The sequence below is a fragment of the Wyeomyia smithii genome, chromosome 2 (genome assembly GCF_029784165.1).
Source record: "Wyeomyia smithii strain HCP4-BCI-WySm-NY-G18 chromosome 2, ASM2978416v1, whole genome shotgun sequence".
Lineage (NCBI taxonomy): Eukaryota > Metazoa > Arthropoda > Insecta > Diptera > Culicidae > Wyeomyia > Wyeomyia smithii.
The window spans coordinates 209,952,762-209,971,548 of NC_073695.1; the positions used below are offsets into that span (position 1 = coordinate 209,952,762).

At 35.8% G+C, this 18,787-nt stretch overlaps 1 protein-coding gene across 1 annotated transcript in view; it reads left to right on the top strand.

Moving 5' to 3' along the window:
• The first annotated feature begins 569 nt into the window (after nucleotides 1-569).
• LOC129724286 (uncharacterized) overlaps nucleotides 570-18,787 on the top strand; it is a 373,573-nt gene continuing 355,355 nt past the window's right edge. The window contains exon 1 of the mRNA XM_055679027.1: nucleotides 570-1,983. The gene's annotated coding sequence lies outside the window, so the exon portion shown is untranslated. The remainder of the gene's footprint in view (nucleotides 1,984-18,787) is intronic.

The following is an 18,787-nucleotide window of genomic DNA, read 5'->3' on the forward strand; positions in this document are numbered from 1 at the left end:
TACCTTTTGTAGTTGGTTATAAAAACAAATCCAGATTTTAAAAATGTGTTTTGTTCTAATATATTATTTTCCTTTTTTTCAACTCTTCATAAAAATCTTTTTTTTGCGGTGTATTATTCTTTTTTCTAGTGACAAAATTAGTACCTTTAACTCTACCGAAGAGGTCACACCGATCAAACAAATCGATCTGGCTCTAAAAATATTTGTCATAATAAGGCTTAAATAGCATTATTATTACAGGCGTGTTCCAGAAGGAGAAAAGTTCGAAAATTCACCTTCGGTGAAACCCCCAGCTGTACAAAATGTAAACACAATGGAGGCCGCCCAGTAGCTCGTGACCGATGAACTCCATTCACTGCATTAAAACATTGAAACCGGGTAGCGGTCGGCATTGAAGTCGGCAGCTGCGCACTCGTGACCCTTGCCAGTAGCACTGCTGGACAGCAAACTGCTCGAAACGTGAATCCTGCCACCCATAAACTGTTCGAACCGTGTGTACTAAAAACTTTCGCAGAAGCGGAAAGTTTGAATACGGACAGCAGCAGCTGCTACTGCTACTGCTGGTATCGGAACGGACCGTTAGTATCGTGACGGGTTTAGGTCGATTTGCACGTACTGTAGTGCGCTTGTTGCGCCTTGCACGTGTATCGGTTCGTCGATTCCGGAGATTTATTCGCGGAGAGCTGAAGGAACTGAATATGGTCTTATTCCAGGTGCAACGCGTTAGCGAAAGTTTTGCGAAAAGAGTGAGTGTTGTAGTGTTTTGCCTCGGTTAATAGCTAGTTCGTTAGTGTCAGCTTCGGCTAGGCTTCCACCATCGTTAAAACATTGTTCATTAATTATTCAAACATATCGGAAACAGATCCCGGATTGCACCACTCGAGCGGTTAATGTTTATTGTCGCGAAAAAACCGCCTCCTAGTTGCTGCACAAGAGCAAAATTGATGTCATACCGAAGAAAGGTTATGTAGTGAATACCCACGAAAGTATGTAGTGTTCAGCAAAAGAAGTAATATGTTTATGTGGGCGGTCCGGTGCAAATGTGGCACGGCGGAGAAGGCTGAAATGGCAAACAAGATATAGTGTTCTTTTTTCGCTCCCATCAACCCAGTCAGAAACCAAAACGACAGAGCCTGTGGGGAAGAAAAAGTAAACTGCTGTGAATGAAAAAGAATAAGCCAAGGGAAAATCGATGACGAATGTTGTGAGAAAAAGCTTGCTAACTGGATTGTGTGCGGCGTCAGTACAAAAAAATGCTTCCCAGGCAGTACCGGATGATGTGCTACAAAAATTGCTAGTGTCAAATACATACTTTTCTCTACTACAACAGTGTCACTCAAATTCGTAATCATTCACTGCCAATCATTCTTGGATTATCCTTGTTGTTGGAAAATTTGAAGTGTGAACAAAATGCGTACTTTTGCCGTGGAAGCAGCAGCTTCGAGAAAGTGAAAAATTTCGGTAATCAAATCGAACTAATCGATCCCACGTGGGGCCGATTTATTCGTGAGTAAACAACTGGAAGCAAAGAAGAAAAAAAACCTGCCGAATCACATCATCTGCTGGCTGCTCCGCAGGGAAATCATCGGCATCTCGCGTGCAGTCGAACAGGAACAGGGTAAAGCTGCGCCCCGACCATCGATCAGATCTAATCGAGGGTGCGGAGCGTAATCGTGCAACATTAAATTCGGTGTGTTTAATATTTGAACAGAGAAAAATTCGCGTTTGTCAGCACGAGATTTGACAAACTGGTTCAGGTGCTTCCTTTCAGTGTATTTAAGTGTGTTTACTTTGGTGATAGAATGTTAAACTAACTTAACAAAAGTGAAAATGATCACAGAAGAAGCCGACAATTCGGCCGCAAACGAAAATTAAATAGACTTTCAATTAATGGCAGGAAGCAATTTAGCATCGTTAATTGCCTTTGTTTTTGACAGCGCTGCGGGAAGTTAAGCGTTATCTTTTTTACACAATGTTGAAAAGGTAAGTTTCGGAGGAGTTTTTTTTTTTGAATTATTTGATATTCTTTCGGTAAAAAAAAAAACTTAATTGATTGATGTGGTAAGGATACCCGCACCCGCAAAGTTCGCATCACAATGAACAACAGCAGAAAGCTGCTGAAAAATGTAATTTTGAGACTTGGGTCTTCTCAGGGGTCGCTTATTAATCAATTAGGTCTTTTTCTGCCAACCATCCTTTCTTTTGTTAGCAAAAACCCCAACGAACGGAACTATTCCGTGAAGTGTTTAAATTTCATTCGACAAAATTTAGCACAACATGAATTGCGACCTGGTAAGTTTTAAATTTATGCGCGACCCAGGGGCGAGGATGAACTTTCGGTATGCTGTAGCTTCTGAAGCTGTTCGCTTCAGAAGGATTCTACCCTCTGTCGCTTTTTTTTCTGACAGCGGTGACGGCAGGAACTCGTTCCGTTGGGTTGTAAACGGTTGAAGTTCCAAATCGATATTACTTTTACAGGTGCTACTGAGATAATTAATGTTAATTGACTTTCAAAAATTCGAATTTTTTATGTATACCTCATTCTGCAAATTGTTACTAGGGATGAAACAGCACTCCGAAACACGAAATATATATTTATTCTTAGAAAATTTCATACATTTCAGATAGCTTCGCCAATCATAATCAAACATAGCTCCTGCTCTAATAAATCGTTGGTTAAATATACGAGCAAAATGATTTGGCTGACGCCCTCACACGTTACCGTCAGTTAACACAGCTGTAAATAAACGTTTCTCAGTATCGCAAATATAGACGGCGCAAAAAATTTGCTGGGATTTTTTCTTTCGGCTTCTAGTAAACCAGAAAAACTTCACATGCGTGTTTCTTTCACAGAGTAGTAAGTCTGAATGACTGAATTGTGATTGGAGAAAAAAGTTAAGAAGGGTATGTAACACGGTATAAAGTCAGAGTCGCGTTCCTCTTTCCAGCTACACGATTCAAACTCGGTAGGAGATAGTTTGTCATGTCAAAACGAACGAATTAAGTCAGTATTTTGTCAGTTCCATTTTCCACAGATTTTTGTAAAAAAAAAAATGTAAGCACCAAGGAAAATTGGACTGCTTTTGAACAAAGCAATCTTTTAGTACAATGCTAAGACATCATTTTGTCAATTGAAATTTCAAAGTATTTTTCATCATTAAGGCTGATACAAATTTTGAATTCTTGTTTGTCCAAGGTTATCAAAGTTAGCAGAGGGGGTGGCAAAAAATAAATAACACCGAGACGAAAAAAAAAAGAAATATCTTTAATCAATGTTTGTGTGCAAGTTATGACGTTTTGTAACTTGCACTCAAAAACACGTTGAAAAATAACACTTTATTATTATTATTATTTATTTCGCTTGCTCTTCGACGACACTCTCGCTGTCACCTGTGACTTGTTTGTTGCTAAATTAAGCATTTATGCTGTCGGAAAACCAATGAAATGAACAAAACGGTTTGGGCCTTTTTTTTCTTCCCCTTCCAATATTCAAGATTTTAAAGGGGGGGGGGGGTGACATAAAATGAAAATAAAATTTGTAACAGCCTAACTATTTTGATTTTTCGAACTAAATTTCTATTTTTAACAACGGCTTTTACCCTTGAACACACAGGTTTATTAGGCAGACAGTATGTGCAGTAGGGAAAACGCGAAATAAGCGAACTGGAAATATGATACAGATTTGGAAAAATATACCGCATCCCGACGGGTCAAAACACCATGCCGGAGACAGGGAGATTGCGGGTTCAGGTCCCGCCGGGATGCGGTATATTTTTCCAAATCTGTATCATATTTCCAGTTCGCTTATTTTTCGCTTTCCCTACTGCACATACTGTCTGCTTAATGAACAACTATTTTGATTACTAAATGTTTTCAAAGCCGGGAAAAAGCGGAGATTAAAACTATGTTTCTTTTTGATGTCTGGAAACGAGCCACTTGTGCGGAAAATGAATTTTCGCCAAGCGATGAAAAAATGTTGATGATAGTTACGATATCAAAGAAATCTTGTATAGTGTTGTATTGTTGTATTTGTATAGTAGAACGACCAAATATCATTAAATTTTGGTATTTTCAGAACCATGATCATACTCTGAAGCGAAAATTCTACTCTTGACACCATCTTGAAAACCAAAATAGCTGCTTCCTTTTTCCCGAATATAGCTTAAATAGGCCAAATACCACCTAATATGAGTATTTGCTCAGAGGCCATTTTGAAATTCAAGATGGCGACTTCCTGTTTCTGGCGAGCAGTCTAAAGTGACCGGTCGGGAATTTTGTCCAGACGCTTGAATCTGACCACAGACACCATTTTTGAAAAACAGCAAAATTTTCATAATAATCATCAGGGTGGCAATGAACATCGACTTTCCGAATTTCTTGCTTAGAAGTAGTGCTCAAAAGTTTCGTCTTCTCGAAAAGAGTATCCACGCAAAATTTTAGCTCAATCTGACTTTGGGATCACGTGCCACAAAACCGTAAAAGTTTTAATCTATCGACTCCTGAAAAATTGCATAGCTAGAGTAGTTCATAAAGTTGTCGCTATCGATTTCTTTATGCCAAATGTCTTAGAAATGCAGATTCGAGAAAAAAAATTCGAAAATAAATCGATTTTCTGGGATTTAGAAATTTATGAGATAAGGAAGTTTCCCAACGCAAAACTTTCGAAGACAAAGAAAATAGGTTTAATTCACATGCCGTGAGGAATGGTAGAGTATCGAGATTCCTTTCATTTGATTGAAAACTTTTAATGATTCCAAACAATAGTCAGTTGACGGTCTTCAACGCGGATTAACTTTACAGAGCATACCACTCGGAAAGATCGTACTTTGTACACACAGAATGATTTGGAATGGAACGATCACTTAGCACGTCCGTTTCTTTCGACGAGGCATGCGCACCTTACATTATGCTAAAATTCAAATGGGTAACAAAGGTAAACAATTTTTTGTCAAACAATATTCCTAACGTATTGTGAAATATCATCAAAAAGTTGACATATTGTTCTTGGTACAATTTTTCCCACATCTCAGCATACAAAATTAGTTGTAATAAACAAGAAGAGAAACCCCCTAATGAAAAACTACTAACTACTATTTTAATGTCCTTCCTAGTCCAAAAATCGATTGTTTAGAGAATATTCTAGGAATATTTGTGTTTTATATAGAATAATTAAATATGCTAAAATAATAAAATAAATAATAATTCAATAAGTAACAACACAGTAGTTAATTCACTGCTGGTTTTTCCATTCGGCAAGTTTGTGTTATGATTCTGCTGACAATAGGCTTTTTATCTATCCGAAACCGAATTAGAGCAAAATCACCAATTTTGACATTGAAGAAAGAGTTGGAAAGGTTTTATTTATTTATTGGTTTTATTTATTCTTTCCAATTGTTTTGTATATTGATTTACTTACAGATAGTCGCAAACAAGGAACACACAAATTTTTAAACTTATTAATCATTTTGTTGTTTTATTCTAAAATGCCAACTGTCGGTTATTTACTATGAGGCTCTGGCAACGTTATGTGCATGCGTAATTTGGCTAAAAATAGTGTATTTCCTGTGATAGAGGCGCTAAAATATACAACCAATTCAATGGTTCAATGGTTGTTCATTAAGATAAGTACTGATAGATAAGTTACTGTTTTAAAATTTTGGTGTGTTTTCACTCGAGCACATCCCAATAAGAAATATTCGAAGTCCTATCTTATGAACCGTTCACAGTGTAGGAGTAGATGTCATACGTGTGGATTGCAACATCGGAACTTTTTGCACTCTTTTTCCACTGATCTTCATACAGGCTAGAAAGGAAATTGCTATTATTAGTAAGGCAGATTTTTGCGGCATTAAGGGTTTCTCTTTCATTCTTGTATTTTTTTATCGTCTTTTATTCAAAACTATACAAGATACTCCGTAGTTGCCAGTTTAAAAAGAGTTATCGCTCACTATTGTTATTGCGCAGTATAAATTATTGATATGAATTCTCAATATAATACATGGGGAGATAGTTTTTCGGATATAGATGGGAACCCAAATATTTCGTGCATTACATATTGCTTGCAGGTTAGTTTGGCCCAATAGGGTTTTGTATGCGCAATATGTGAATTTTAGTTACTCTTAAAATAAAGCATCATTTAACAAAATGTGACCAGTGCTTTGCACTCATTACAATAAAATTCGTGCACTGTGATACTCGTAGAGATGCAGTGAAAATCCGCGGTCTCTAAACAAACCGAGCGTCATCATTCCTTTCCTTCCCAAGTAGCACAGCATTTCGGTCGTAGCCAGCGCACACTGTTTCCAAAGCTTCAAAAACGTGGTCGAAATTATTTTGACCCGAAAAACAAGATTTTAGAGCCATAGTGCCTCCAGAACAGTTGATCCATTAATTATTCTCCATTTTATAGAAGTTGCAATTTTGTGATTGATCCACTTAACAATGAGAAGCGAATTTTACTTTTTTCATTTTTGCATATAAAAATTCACTTTGTTCGGCAAAGTTGTTGCACATTTTATAAGAAACAACTTTGTCAAAGGTATCATACTTCTATCTGCCTTTTTAGATGGACTTTTGTGGAGGTTTCTACAGATGGCCACTAAAAATCATTTTTTTTATTATAACTTTTAGTGGTGATTTTCTACAATTTTCCAATGTTTTACATTGTTGTTTACTATCACAAAACACACAATTTCATCAAAGAAAATTTATTTTTATCTCTCAGATATGATCGGTTATTGACGATTTTTATTGAAACAATGCACTAGTGAACTAACAGATATCTTTAAAAACTGCAAATATCTGCAGACTAATCCTTTTCTATATTTAAGTATAAGTGAAAAGTCATTTAGTCCAGATATAGGCTTTTGTCTCTCGCTGATTCCTGTGCAGATATTTGTAAATAAATGAGTGCATTATTTTAATAAAAATCTTTAATAACTAAATAAACTTGAGAGATAAAAATAGACTTTTTTCGGTGAACTGTGTGTTTAATTGCAGTTAACAACATTGTAGAACATTGAAAAATTTTAGAAAATCACTATAAAAAGATAATTTAAAAAAAAAGATTTTAAGGGGCATTCTATAGAAAACTTTACAATAGTACATTTAAATTAGCCAGATACAAGTACAGTGTCTTCGACAAAGTTTTTTCTTACAGTAAAGTGGATTTTTATATGCAAAAATGAGAAAAATAAAACTCATTTCTCACTTTTAGGTTGATTAATCATAAAATTCTAACTTTTACAAAATGGGAAATAATTATTAGAACAACTTTACTGAAGACACTATTACTCCAAAATCAATATTTTTAGTTAAGAGTAATTAGTGTAAATTAGCGCATCATTCTAGTAAAAATCGTCAACAACCAAAAATATATGTGAGATAGAAATAAACTTTCTTCGGTGATATTGTTTATTTTGTTGTAGCAAACAATTTTGTAAAACATCCGAAAATTGTAAAAAATCACTATAATAATTTAAATAGCAAAAAAGATTTTTAATAGCAATCCATAGAAAACTCCACAAAAGTCCATTCAAATAAATAGATAGAAGTATAATGTCTTCAACAAAGTTGTTTCTTTTCAAATTCGCTACAACTTTGCTGAACAAAGTGGATTTTTATATTCCAAAATGAGAAAAGTTAAACTCGTTTCTCACTGTTGAGTGGATTAATCTTGGAATTGTAACTTCTATAACATGGGAAATTATTAATGGAACAACTTTGCTGAAGACGTTACGGCTCTAAAATCAATGTTTTTAGATCAAAAAAATTACGATCACGTTTTTGCAGCTTTGGAAACAGTGTGCAGCGTCGTTGTTGGTTAGTGGTAAAAGTGTTGTGAACCCGTGGAAATTGCACAATGAGAATACTAGTCCCAAGGGCAAGCACCATTCATCTGGTTTATTTTGCAATATTACTGGTATGGATAGTCTACCTAAAACATGGTCAACTTGAGATTCTTTATTTTGTTTCGAAATACCAACTATCGATTATTTTTTGCCTTTTTTCTAGAAAGGTGTAGCAATCTTTGGAAAAACCGAAGGTATAAAAGTGGTCCCAATGGCCGAATGTCATATACCACTCGACCCCTTTCGACGAACTGAGCATTTTCTGTATGTATGTATGTATGTGTGTATGTGTGTGTGTGTGTATGCAACTTATTTTTCTCACTCACTTTTCTCAGAGATGGCTGGACCGATTTTCATAGAATTATTTGCAAATGAAGGTCTAGTTGCGCCATAGATTGCTATTGAATTTCATTGTAATCGGATTTACTAGTTTAGAGGTTATGTATCAAAATGTAAAAATCACGAAACATCAATATCTCAGAAACCACATAACCGATTTCAATAAAACTGGTTTCAAATGATTGGGCTATCCCCAGGACCCTTAACTTTTGAATTTCGTTATGATTGAACATATGGTTCAAAAATTATGTAAAGAAAAGTTATCCTGAGGTTGTTTAAACTCACTCATTTTTCTCAGTGATGGCTTAACCGATTTTTACAAAATTAGTGTCAAATGAAAGGTCTAGTTGCCCCATAGGTTGCTATTGAATTTCATTGCAATCGGATTGTAACTGTGTCCGTTGTTCATAAAAATGTAAAATCACATAATGAAAGTAAATATATTGACTTTCTCCTAACGATCACTGGCTAATTAAAAGGTAGAAAAATGATTGAAATGGCCGAATGTCATATACTACTCAACTCAATTCAACGAATCGAGCATTTTCTGCATATATGCATGTATAGGTGTATATGTTTGTGTGTGGGTGTGTACGTGTGTATATGCACCTTTCTTTCGCACTCACTTATCTCAGAGATGGTCTAACCGATTCTTTCTATCTTGGTGTCAACTGAAGGGTCTATTTGCCGCTTAGGTTGCTGCAATGAAATTAATTGCAAATGAAAGGTCTAGTTGCCCTATAAGACCCTATTGAATTTTATTGTAATCTGATTTCTAGTTTAGAGGTTATGTATCTAAATGTAAAAATCACGAAACATCAATATATTAGAAACTACACAACCGATTTTAATAAAATTGGTTTCAAATAAACGGGCTACATTAAAAACCCTCAACTTTTGAATTTTATAAAGATTGAACATGTGGTTCCGAAGTTATGGAAAGAAACGTGTTCTGGAGACTATTTGATCCCACTCATGTTTCTCAGGGATGGCTGGACCGATTTCCGTAAAATTAGTGTCATATGGAAGGTTTTGTTTCCCCATAAGACTCTATTGATTTTTTTTTGCAAACGAGTTATTACTTTGCCTGTTATGTTTAAAAATGTGAAATCCAGCTATGAAAAGAAACATATTACGAAGACTACTTGGACTCACCAACTTTTCTCAGAGATGGTTGACCCGATTTCCACAGAATAAGTATGAAATGAAAGGTCTAGCTGACTCATAACACCCTATTGAATTTCGCTGTAATCGGACTGTAACTTCGTCTGTAATGTATCGAAATGTGAAAATCACGAAACTTCATTATCTCAGAAACTACACAACCGATTTGAACAATATTGATATCAGATGAACGTGCTAGTTAAGGGTTAGCTGATGAACTATGTTTGAACACGTGGTTTCAAAGTTTGGCTGCCCTATACGTTACCTTTTCATTTGATTGTAATAAAACTTAAGCAACCGTTATGTTTTAATAGGTAAAACAATGAAAGTCTATTATCTCAAGTATCACACGACTTATTTGAACATAACTAGTGTCATACAAACGAGTCATCTCTCAAACTTACAAATAACAAACTTTGCTTTGATCAATATCTATGGCCTCAACATGATTTAAATGCGGTATCGTACTACCTAAACGCTCCCGCATCGCTCGTGATTAAATTGTTCAAAATTTAGAGTCATTTCTTTTATTTCGCTATTTCTTAAGCTCTAACATTACGACAAATTTCATATTTTATACTTTAATAACAACTTCAATATTTTAGAATCCAAAGAGTGAATATACCTTTATTGGATTTAAGCATTCATGTAAATCTATTTTTATCTATTTGAATGAGAAAGGCTGAGTCTGACCGCTAGGTGGATTAATTTGGGTTTTTAATTAGTGAAATTCACAAAATGAAAAAAAAAAACACAATAATTTATAACTTCTATGCACGGTGAAATAAATTTCACCCAGTTTGAACGATTCCACCTTAAATAATGCGAAGGTAGAAAGCGCCCTATATTTATCGTATTCTGACGACAAACAGGCCTAATGAAGAAGGCATAAAATCACCTTTTGAATAAATTAAATGGGGTTTTTGTCATAAGTTAGTTCCAGGTATTTAATCTTGTAATACCAACACAAACGACCCTGCTCCACCTTCATTACACATGACTAATGTTTGATTTGCGAGAAAAAGCTCTTGACATGTGAGTAGAAATGATTAATTGAATTTGAGATAAGCGTAAGGAGGATTTTTCAACTTCTATAAAAAAGTGCAAAAGTATGTTCGTTGGTAATCGACTATGACTATGTTAGTAATGCCTTATGCCAACAAACCTTCAGTTTGCTTGAACGCATATCATGAACAGCTAATCTGGATTATTTTAGTCATTTGACAATCTAAATCTTAATCTGCTGCCTTAAAAAAAAAATATAAGTTTTCTGGAATAAATCGAAAAAACGTTTGATGCTATAAATAACGCTATATAGCAAAAGCAGGCCCTTATATAGCCCAGAGAGTGCATTCCCAATTAATCTGGTAATAATCAGAGGTCAAAAAAGGTGTTTCAACAAGGCTTGATAATTTTCAATACTACAATAGCTTGCATGACCAAAAATATAATTTTTTGAACGAAAGAAATGTATTTGAAATTAACCGACTTATAAGCATTTGAAATTGGGCATATTTTAACCCTGTTCCGTTTTTAGTTTTTCAATTTACACTTCTATATAGAGATTTTTTTTGTAGGATACGTAGTTAATTCTGCGTCGAAAAAAAAACAATCGAGTAGTGTCAGGAGAAACAACAATAATGCTATTTGTTACTATTTGTACAATGAATCTCAGCACAGACATGTCTTTATTTTCTAATAATTTATAAATTATTGAAAATCTCCTTTTTCGTGTTTTCATAAATGTTGAATTTTAGCCAGGAAATGATACGATTGTTGTCAATATTGATAGATGAATTTTATTAAAGAATTGACTTCTTTTGTTTCCAAATGGTCGTTTGTGTACATGATTGAGACTTGATTGTCTACTGCCATGGGCCTCAGCGAAGATTTTTGGGTGCGGGGGGTATATTCTAAAAAATACTAAACTGAATTATTTTTTTCTTTCTGCTAATGTACAATAAAATTCAATACCTATTGTTAATTTTTGTTAGTGTTATTTCTACACTAGAATTCGTGATCACCAGCTCGTCAGCTCGGAAAGGCTGAGTGCGGAATATCCTCACCTAATTGTCACCTTACAAATATGTCTACCATAAAACATTCCTCCGACAATCACCTTGGTGAAACCTTCTCTCTCTCTCATTCAACTCGGAAGACTCCCCACCTGGGTACCAAGCAGAGTAGCCCCTGTACCAACACGGGACCCTGTTCTATCAGCATTCCCCGACTAATCTTTACAAATTATTCATGACACCTGAAATTCACATTTCGTATATCCACTTAACATGGCTCATGCTGGTGAAGAAGGGGCGTCGAGCCCAACGATGTCGAGACTGGCAGACCAGCTTGCCGAAATTCCACACTGAAAGGGACAGCCGTGTTTGCTCTGCCGGAAATTCTAACCGGCCTGCTTTCCCGCAGCCGGCAGTCGGAATATTTGCAAAGGTTGTGATTTCACACGGGCTCAGGCCGGTCACATTAGATCGTCATCACTGAATCTAATACCGCTAATAAAAATGTCAAGTACCTCTCGGGGGCTCATTTTCAACCTTTTTGTGGGGAATATTTTAGGGCCGGTGCGCTTCCCGGTTCACCTTGTCTCGCCAAACGAGTGAATGTTGGCTGGCTGTTGCTTTTTTGTTTTTTTTTTTTTTTTTTTTTTTTAAAGGGGGATTTGTTAGTAGCTTAAATATTTATGATAAATATTAGTAAATAATGAGTATGTGTGTCCAATCACAAATGGTGACTTCTCAACACTGTTAGAAATTTGTAATTTTAATTGTTAGGATTTGTTTGCTTTCGCAATTAGGACTTATCATTCGTAGGGATTTAAACCTTCTTGTCAGAAAAGGGGAAGTAAACTTACAACTAACTTAATTGCTTACCTATTGGCTATAAAGAGAGCTTATCGTAGCAATTGAGGATTGCAACGATTTTTGTCGAAATTTGTTATAATTTTATTTGACATAGCTTCTAATGGTTCAACACCAGTAAGTCTATGTAATTCGAGTGTACCAAACCAAGGAGGACGCTTCAAAATCATTTTCAGAATTTTATTCTGAATCCTTTGGGGCATTTTCTTCCTTGTTGAACAGCAACTTGACCAGATCGGTACAGCATAAAGCATTGCTGGTCTAAAAATTTGTTTGTAAATCAAAAGTTTGTTCTTTAAACAAAGTTTAGAATTCCTGTTAATGAGAGGATATAAACATCTCGTATATTTGATGCACTTGGCTTGTATACTCTCAATGTGCTCTTTGAAAATAAGTTTTTTATCATAAATTAGTCCCAAGTACTTAACCATGTCGGACCAACTTAAAATAACCCCATTCATCTTGACAACGTGATTATTGTTTGGCTTGAGGAAAGAAGCCCTAGGCTTATGCGGAAAAATTATCATTTGAGTTTTAGAAGCATTGGGAGAGATTTTCCACTTTTGCAGGAAGGAAGAAAAAATATCTAAACTATTCTGCAATCGACTGCATATGACACGAAGACTTTTTCCTTTTACGGAAATGCTTGTGTCATCGCAGAACAATGACTTTGTGCGTCCTGGAGGCAAATCAGGAAGATCTGAAGTGAATATGTTGTACAGGACTGGACCCAAGACTGAACCTTGAGGTACACCCGCTCTGACAGGAAATCTATCAGATTTTGAATTCTGATAGACAACCTGCAGAGCTCGATCAGTAAGATAATTTTTTAAAATTTTGATTAGGAAAATTGGAAAATTAAAAGTTTGCAATTTCGCAATCAAACCTTTATGCCAAACACTGTCGAATGCTTTTTCTATGTTTAAAAGAGCAGCTCCAGCCAAATAACCTCCAGATTTGTTAGCTCGTATCATATTAGTAACTCTGAGCAATTGATGAGTTGTGGAATGCCCATGGCGAAATCCAAACTGTTCATTTGCAGAAATTGAATTTTCGTTGATGTGTGACATCATTCTGTTAAGAATAATTCTCTCAAACAGTTTACTTATTGAAGAAAGCAAACTGATTGGTCGATAACTTGAAACTTTAGCTGGGTTCTTATCCGGTTTTAAAATTGGAGTAATTTTTGCATTTTTCCATAATTTGGGAAAATATGCAATTTTGAAGCAGCAATTGAAAATTTTCACTAAAAATTCCATTGTGCTCTCAGGGAGATGTTTGATTAGTATATTAAAGATTCCATCGTCACCAGGTGCTTTCATATTTTTGAAATTTTTAATAATTGATTTAATCTCATTCAAGTTAGTTTCAATTATTTCTGCAGGTAAAAAATTCTGAGAAGAAATTAAATCAAATTGACGTGTGACTTCATTTTCAATTGGACTCACAAAATTCAAGTTTGAGTTATGAACACTCTCGAACTGCTGAGCAAGTCTTTGAGCCTTTTGTTCATTGGATACAAGAAAACGTTCACCATCTTTTAAAACTGGAATGGGCTTTGAAGGTTTCTTAAGAATTTTCGACAGCTTCCAAAAAGGTTTTGAATATGGTTTCAATTTTTCAACTTTAGTCTCAAAATTTTGATTTCTCAGAAGAGTAAATCTATGTTTAATCTCTTTCTGTAAATCTTTATAAATAATTCTAAAAACAGGGTCACGAGAACGTTGATATTGACGTCTGCGGACATTTTTCAAACGAATTAGAAGTTGAAGATTTTCGTCAATTATTGGTGAATCAAATTTCATTGGAGCCTTTGTAACAGAATAATTCCTGGCATCAACAATTGCACATTTTAATGCTTCCAAAGCGGAATCAATATTCACTTTGTTTTGCAAATCAAGCTCATTATTGAAATTTCTCTCAATATGAGTTTTGTATCTTTCCCAATTAGCCTTGTTATAATTAAAAACAGAGCTCATAGGGTTCAAAACTGATTCATGTGATAAAGAAAAAGTTATTAGAAGATGGTCAGAATCAAAGTCAGCATGTGTGATCAAATCACTACATACATGACTTTGATCTGTTAGCACCAAATCAATTGTTGAAGGGTTTCTTACAGAAGAAAAGCATGTAGGACTATTCGGAGACAAAATAGAATAGTATCCTGAAGAACAATCATTGAATAAAATTTTGCCATTGGAATTACTTTGAGAATTATTCCATGAACGATGTTTAGCGTTAAAATCGCCGATTATAAAAAAATTCGAACGATTTCTGGTGAGTTTTTGTAAATCACCTTTAAAATAATTTTTGTGCTCGCGTGTGCATTGAAATGGTAAATATGCTGCGGCAATAAATAAAATCCCAAGTTCAGTTTGAACTTCAATTCCCAAAGTTTCAATAACTTTCGTCTCAAGATGGGTAAGAGCACGATGTTTGATTCGGCGATGAATAACAATTGCAACTCCACCGCCGGAACCCTGAATCCTATCATATCTATGAACCACGTAATTGGGATCATATTTTAATTTTATGTTAGGTTTCAAAAATGTTTCAGTAATAATTGCAATATGCACATTATTTACTGTTAAAAAATTAAAAAGCTCATTCTCATTGGCCTCCAATGAGCGAGCATTCCAATTTAATATTTTAATTGTTTTATTTAAAATCATTGCTAAATTTTAAATTAGAAACAATTTTAATAGTAAAATTTGTGCCAATTTGAATGGCTTCAAACATTGATTTTGCCTGCAACATGGCGTTCATAAGATCGAACATTGCCTGTTGCAAAAAAAAAAGTTTACCTGCCGTAATAGGCCCCAGGCAGTTGACATTAGAAAAAACATTTTCGGCAGCAATATTCGCTGGAGTGATAGGTGTACAATTATTTTCTAGCGTGTTTTGCTTACCCATATTAACGGTCATTTTCGAACTACCAACACTAGGCGGTAAAATGTTCGAACTACCTGTAACCTGTGCATAAGTTGAACGGGTATGCAAAGGAGTAGGTAAACTATGCGTCACTGGTACGCTTGGAGAATTTTGTTTTGAAGTTGGTTTTAATCGAGAAATTGAATTTTGTTTACCTTGCCTTGCCTTAACAATTGCTAAACGGGCTGGGCATTGATAAAAATTGGACATATGGTTGCCGTTACAATTCGCACAGCGAAAATGTTTACTCTCTTTCACAGGACATGTGTCCTTTTTGTGAGAAGAGCCTCCACAAATGAGGCATTTTTGGTCCATGTTACAAAACTTTGAACCATGGCCATAACGTTGGCAAACACGGCATTGGGTGATATGCTTTTCACCTCCGCCAAACTTTCGATATAATTCCCATTTTACACGCACGTTATATAAAGCATGTGCTTTTTCAAAAAAATTTAAGTTATTAACCTCACTGCGGTTAAAATGAATTAAATAATTTACGAGGGAAATTCCAGTTCGCTGACTGTTTTCGCCTCGTGATTTTTGTTTCATCAGAATTACTTGGGTAGGGGCTATACCAAGTAATTCTGTCAAAGTAATTTTGATCTCATCAACGATCAGACCTTTCAATACGACCTTGAACGGCTTAGCGCTCTTCGTATCATATGTAAAAAATTTATACATCTTTTCAGTTAAATACTGAATAAGACGATTCCAATCTTTCAATGTTTGGGCCAGTAAACGGCATTCGCCTCTTCGGCCAATTTGATAAGTAACTTTGACGTTGGAGAGAAACGTAGCAAGTTCTCTTTTAAAAATATTAAATTCAGAAGCAATAGTTACCACAATAGGTGGAACTTTCTCCTTTTTTACAGAAATTTCACTTCGAATAGCTTTTTTTTCGAATATTTCAATTTCGCCGGCTTCTTGCTCAGGCAGAATATCATATAAATTTTCACTGCATAAGCTAGTTTCAGAAAGAGATGCCTCTCTTTTCCTCCCCGTAGCGATGCGTGGTTTCTTTTTTCGTCCTGCCATTTCAGGTGATACGAAAAAAATTCAAGAATTATATCAAATTGCAAGTATTGAGAAAGAAAGAAATAGGTAGTCTTGAGAAAGACGGATGTAAGTTAACTTCCAGGTAATCTTTAAAAGACACACTGACAAAACACAAACTTTGAAGCTATAGGCAGTCAAAGACCAGTCCACAAGCAACCGAAAATACGTCTGATCTGTCGGGCAGCTCAAGACGCACTGACTGGCTGTTGGTTATCATCGGGTACAAACAGTGGGTGGGATGAGGATGGTAAACAAAACCGGGCATCATTTTTCGTACAAAACTGCAAATAGTATGTGGACAACGTTGGCTGTCGGAGAAGGATCACGCAAAAAGAGCAGACCTCCTTAAACGTGGGCGGAAATATTTTTTTCTATCTTTTTTCCAGTTCAAGCGGTTTTTTGCGTAGGAATTTCGGGTCATGTGCAAAGATTGCCTCCAACTAAGCATCTGACGAAGGGATTGCTTTCTTTGCTGTAGTCATGTTGGAGATTTTAATCTCGTACCATGTTTACCGTTTAATAAGGCGGGAGCTGAAAATAGACAAATCAATGCGAAGCTTCTCTGTCTTCAGGGTTGCGGAAGATAATTGCAATTTCTAATAAATTTATTTAATTTGAAAAAATCACAATTTCCAAATAAACTGTATTAGTCTACTCGATATAAATTCACACATTCCATTGTTGACCTGGCGCATCACTTGACAGCAATTTCCTATCTACAAGAGCATCGATGAAGTCTGTCACACAAATCATGTTTCAGATTACCAGGACTTACCGTTTCCAGCCTACAAGCACGAAGCACCGTAATTCGTTCCAACGGAACTCGATTTCAATTACCGTTTGCTCTCGGGACTAGTCAGCGGCATACCGTGTTGAGGCACCTTACGACAACATTGCTCCGTTCGAGTAGAAGCAAGTTGTTTTTGCTTCGATCCTGTCTTGCCTTGGAATTGTCAATTCCCGGAAGAAGATTCGAAATCGTCCCGATACGTATTCATCAAACGCTCTTACGTACGCGACGTGTGGTGAAAATGTCGATGCCTCAGTGAGTGTCGAGCCGTCAACAACGCCGTGAATAGATAAAACGGAAAACGCTTTCGCCGAAAGTACGCTGCCTTAGCAGATACGCTAGGTTTAACTTTAGCACCCTTCCACATGGTGTGAGCTGATGTTTGTACAATTCGAGGAAATCGAGATATGAAATCCCGCGTTGAAACATTCCGTTTCAATTGAGTTGAACGCTTGGCACAAAATATAATAATATACAAAATTGTATACAATACCACGTCGTCAACGTAAATTTGCTTCCACACTACATGGACCGAAAATGAAGTAACTTACGCAGTTCCTCATCCGCTCAACCGAAACAAGTTTCACACGGCTGCACGCATTCAAGTCAAGATGGCGCATTTAACGCTAGAGCTGAGTGTTGATGTGAACTGACATGTACGCTACTGTAATATCACTTGATGGTGTTGTTGTTTGACAAGAGCCACTGCCACGATCGGATATCACGTACGGACGTAACGCATTCCAGATTCTTGCCTGACAACGTCTGTTCACGCGAATATCAAACAACCTATTATGCTGGAAAAATTGAGTCATCTGTCTGGCATACGTTAGTAAGAGCTGTTTGCGCGGGAATTTTGACACCACCAGTGGGTGTGTCAGAAATTGATATTGTTGAGTTGAGGAGTGTTTACCTCAAGATAAAATGCGAAATTCTTTTTTTTCTTTCACTTCTGAATCATGGTACGTAATCATCACTACACGCGTTTTTTCTCTTCTTAATATGATCATTATCCTGTTTTTTTTTTTACTTTTGACGTAGAATTACATCCCACTTTAGTAGGGTGGCATGCCAAACAAAAATCTAGAATGAAGTGAAACAGCAGAATGAAACGTTTAAAATGCCTCAAAACTTATTACAACTGACCGGATTCCGGTCATTTCGATGGATAGAGAACAAATTACTCTGTTTATGAGACCATATCTTGAAACATTTTTCATAGTGAAGTGGTTAATGTGTGTTGGGTATATTTTCGGTTGAGCAGTCTCAAGAAGAAGATCTACCAATTTTATTCTATCCGACGCTTCGTCTCTGATAAGTGATATCTTCAAGGAAAATTAAAAAAAAAAGTATTAACGGTTAGCGGCTTTTAAAATATTAATTTGATTAACAAAAAAAAATAGTCTAGCTGATTGTCTGTGGTTTACATGTATCTTGTCCGTTCCTTGTAAAGCCAACTTTTTAACCATTACTGTGAATTTTTATGCTCCTAGCCACATGTATGCATAATAGACCTCAAAGCCCGAAATTCACAGGAACGACTGAAAAGCTATAATCTTTTATATTTTACCAGTTTAAGCTCTAAAGCTCTGCATTGATTATCCCCAATCAAATGTATTTCCAAGCCTATTTAAAGAAACAAATTGCAAAAATAATTTTGCCGTCACATCGGTAATGAGCACCAAAATTTCAACTCATTAGAGGAAAAATGAACAAAACAGATTTTTTTCAATTCGTATCACTGTGTTACTTTGATATATTACGCAAAGCGACCGTAATTG